Here is a 4,834-nt window from a genome sequence, read left to right on the forward strand (position 1 = left end):
CACTAGAACATGATTTAAAGATTATCAAGCATGAATTTTAAAGGGTTTTGGAACTTATGATTTAAATTTTGCTTCTTGGGTGTGTTGATGATATTATTTTTTTGGTCTTTAGGGCTTTCCCCCTTAAATTGATTTAAACTTATATGAATATATATGATGTTGAAGATTAAATTGAAAGCATTATTATGGAAACCCCCCTCTTTGATGATTTAGAGTTGATAAACTTGTTAGGAATTATTTGAGATGCTTGTTTAATGTTTTGAAGGGGATCTTTTCAATATGTAGGTATTTAACATGATTATTTTGATGATGAGAGAGAGTTTCTTATTATGATTTCATCTTTGTCTTAAAAAGAAAGAATTGCATATGATTGATATCATTGACATGACCACCTTGTGTATTTGAATTGGTGAAAAAGAGAGTTTCTTATATATGTTTACATGATCTTTAAGAAAGAGTTTCTTGAAATGATTTATTGATGTGGTAGTCCCAAATTTATGTTTTGAAACAGAGACTGTTATATGCTAATAATGGCTCAGAGATGTGACTTGCAAGTCAATGGTATGATGATACCATAAAATATATGCCATAATAGAGTTAGAGTTTTCAGAGTATGGTTTCAGAGAATGCATGTCTTAAAGAGATAAAAATGGGCATAAAGAGAGTTAGGTGGTTGCCTGAAGAGGGCTAGAGTTTAAGTAACTCTTAGCCTAAAACCGTGATTTGCCGATCCAGATATATTACTTTTATACTGGCGACGTCTGTGTGGCATAGCAGAGTTAGAGACTCCAACCCTTGCGGCACACTTGGGTTGGAGGATTCCCCACTGAGCCAATAGAGGATTCCATATGGCCCTTGGAATTTTATAGTTGTAGGGTACACCACCTAGCACAGAAGTAAAACAAAGAATGTGTCAGAGTTCAGATGATTTTCTTTCAAAGTTTTTCAAAAATGCCCATGAGATTTCTTACTATATGATATATTTATGAACTATTATTAAATTGCTCTCATATATGTTGAATATAAATTATTATTTTGGATTTTCTCTGTGTACTAGTACATCTATATTGACCCCCTACCTCCCAAGTTTGGAGGCTCAATCTAAGGGTCCGTCTAATCAACAGAGTATTCGAGAGACAAATGATCTGTGCAGTGGTGAGCCTTCTTTGTTCCAGAAGGCCTGTTATTTAAGATTATGTTACTCCATTATTTTGGTCTACTGGGGGCCTTGTTCCAGCTTTCAGATAGTTGTCAGATTTTTATGTAGTAGAAATTTCGTAGACTATTTCAGATGTTGTTTAGTTGAGTTTGGATTTCATTCCTTATTGTTAAACTAAATCCAAAGTATGACCATATTTCTGTATCAGATTATATTTCCGCATCTCCTTTTATTATGTGAATGTTGTGCATGATTACCAGATAGAGTAGGACGCCCGGGCCTTCATGGTTTGGGATGTCCATCACGGCCAGGCCCTAGTTCGGGTTGTGACAAACTTGGTATCAGAGCACTGTTCATGGTCCTAGGGTGTCTGTAAAATTACATTGAGTAGAATCTTGTTTATGGGTGTGTAGAGCGCCATACTTATAATCATGAGGCTTCTAGGCGTTTAGGAATATTTCCCCTCTTTGTAATTTAGTTCGTGCTTTGGATTCAAATCTGTCCTCTAATCCGTGATCTCTTTCATTTTAGAAAAACAATCATGCCTCCCCGTCGTACTAACGGTCAGAATGCTCAGACAGATGAGGTTCGTCCCTTTCATGGGATAAGGACCTGAAATAGAGCTCAGACTGCGAAGATCGATACTACTCCGAGAGTCCTACTTACTCAGACCAGCCCACCTAGGGCACCCAGAGCTTCCTGAATGGGGACTAACCGCACTCAACCTCATTTGAGAGAAGTATCTAATGTAGGATTCAGACAATCCATTCACATTCTTGCACAGTTGGTATCCACACAGACTCAATGGTCGGAAGATATTAGATTTGCATCTGTTACATCTGAGGCAACAAGAGTGGGCCAATTTATAAAGATGAACCCACCCAAGTTTACTGGTACCAAGGTAAAGAGGATCCATAGGAGTTTGTGGATGAGATGGAGAAGATCTTTAAGGTGATGCATATAGATGAGGTAGAGGGGGTTGAGTTAGCAGCTTACCAGCTTAAGGATGTATCAAACCAATGGCATAACGAGTGGAAAGATTCAAAGAGTGAGCATGTCGAGCCCACAGTTTGGGCTGAGTTCGTGTAATCCTTCCTCGATCAGTTCTTTTCTCTTGAGTTGAGGGTGGCCAAAGCCGAAGAGTTTATGAATCTAAAGAAGGAAAAGATGAGTGTCCAAGAGTACACTCTGAAGTTCAACCAACTAGCCCGTTATGCTCCAGAGATGACTAGTAACATGAGAGCCTAAATGAGGAAATTTGCATTCGGCCTTTCAGATAACTTAGTGCTTGAATGTCAGGGAGTAATGTTGAATCGGGACATGGATTTTACTAGAATGTCAGTCTACATGCACCAAGTTGAGGAAAAGAAAAAGAAGATCGCTGAATCTAGAGAGAAAGAAAGGTCGGCAAAGAGAGCCAAAATAGTAGACCAGAGCTACAGTCAGCAGCAGAGTGGGACCTGGGGTAACAAATGGCAGAATAAGAAGAATTGGGGTAATGCGCAGTCTGCAGCAAGTGCCCCGGTGACCAGACCCCTAACTGGATAGCGCACTCAAGATTTTCAGTATAGGTAGGGCCTAAGAATGCAACGTTCACAGTCTCAAGAAAGTATAGCTCAGACCTCTCGGACATACCTACGCTATGAGAAATACGAGAGGAATCATCTAGGAAGATGTCAGTTTGGCACTATGGTGTGTTATTTGTACGGTCAGCAAGGCCATATCCAGAGAGAATGTCCGACAGAAAAGGGTAATATTGGTTGAGCCAAGTCACAGGATAATTCTTCTGTACCACCACCGCCTTAGAAGGATACCACTTCAACAGCCAGAAACAGCCACAGTAGGTTGTATACCTTAACTAACTGCCAAGAGGCGGAGGCCCCACCGGATTTAGTTACTGGTACATTGCAAATCTTTTCCCGTGATGTTTATGCGTTAATTGATCCCGAGTCTACCCTGTCATATGTGACCCTTTATGTGGTTGTTGGTTCTGGGTTTGAACCCGATGTGATTGCTGAGCCTTTTTTTATTTCCACTCCTGTGGGGGATTCTTTGGTGGCTAAGAGGGGGTATGTAAATTGTGTGGGGACTGTTTGTGGCCGGGATACAGTGGTAGGCATCATAGGACTAGACATTTTTTATTTTGATGTTATTCTGGGGATGGACTGGCTTCATTCGTGCTATTCCATATTAAATTGTAGAACCCAAAGAGTCACCTTTTCTTTTCCAAATAAACTGGTGATAGAATGGGAGGGGCATTTTTTAGCGCCTAGAAGGAACTTTATATCTTATCTCAGAGCCCATAAACTTATTTCCAAAGGTTGTTTATACTATCTTATTCGGGTTAAAGATTCTAATACCGAAAGTCCTTTCTTTTCTTTTGTCCCGGTAGTAAATGAGTTCCTATAAGTCTTTCCAGATGATCTCCCGGGAATACCACCTGATAGGGAGATAGATTTTGGCACTGATTTATTGCCAGATACTCGTCCTATCTCTATTCTGCCATATAGAATGGCTCCAGTAGAGTTGAAAGAGTTGAAAGAGCAGCTAGCAGATCTTCTAGATAAAGGTTTTATTCATCCTAGTGTTTCTTCCTGGGGTGCACCTATACTCTTCGTTCGAAAGAAAGATGGTTTCCTTTGTATGTGCATAGATTATCGCCATTGAATAAGGTAACAATTAAAAATAAATATCCTCTTCCTAGGATTGATGATCTATTTGACAAGATTCAGGGTGCTAAATGTTTTTCAAACATAAACCTTTATTCGGGATATCATCAATTGAAGGTTAGGGAGTTAGATATTCCTAAAATAGCTTTTCGAACCAGAAATGGTCATTATGAATTCTTAGTCATGTCCTTCGGGTTGACTAACGCCCCTGCAGCTTTCATGGATCTTAGGAATAGGGTGTTTCATTAGTTTCTAGATATGTTTGTTATAGTTTTCATTGATGATATTCTGATTTATTCCAAGAGTGAGGAGGACCATGTCAATCACCTCCGAATCATCCTTCAGACTCTCAAAGATCATGAGTTGTATGCAAAATTTTCCAAGTGTGAATTCTAGCTTAATACTATTGCTTTATTGGGGCATATCGTGTCTAGTGACGGGATTAAGGTTGATCCCCAGAAGATTGAGGCAGTGAGAAAATGGCCCATACCCATGACTCTAACCGATATTTGGAGCTTCTTGGGTTTAGCAGGGTATTACAGAAGATTTGTAGAGAGTTTTTCTTACATAGCTGCACCACTTTCAAAGTTGACTCAGAAAAAGGTAAAGTTCGTGTGGTCTGACTCTTGTGAGAATAGTTTTGAGAATTTAAAAGATAGGTTAACAATTGCTTCTGTTTTAACTCTTTCGAAAGGTACAGAAGGGTTTGTAGTGTACTGTGATTCCTTCCGTGTGGGACTTGGGCGTGTACTGATGTAGCACGATAAGGTGGTGGCTTATGCATCCAGGCAGTTGACGGTGCATGAGCAAAATTACCCCACCCATGACTTGGATTTAGCGGATGTGGTGTTTGTGCTTAAAATCTAGCAGCATTATCTTTATGGGGTGCATGTTGATGTTTTCACTGACCATAAGAGTTTACAGTATGTTTCTCGTAGAAAGAATTGAACCTCAGGAAACAGCGCTAAATAGAATTGCTAAAGGATTATGACATGAGCCTGGACTA

Source organism: Capsicum annuum, chromosome 4 (assembly GCF_002878395.1).
Source record: "Capsicum annuum cultivar UCD-10X-F1 chromosome 4, UCD10Xv1.1, whole genome shotgun sequence".
Taxonomy (NCBI): Eukaryota; Viridiplantae; Streptophyta; class Magnoliopsida; order Solanales; family Solanaceae; genus Capsicum; species Capsicum annuum.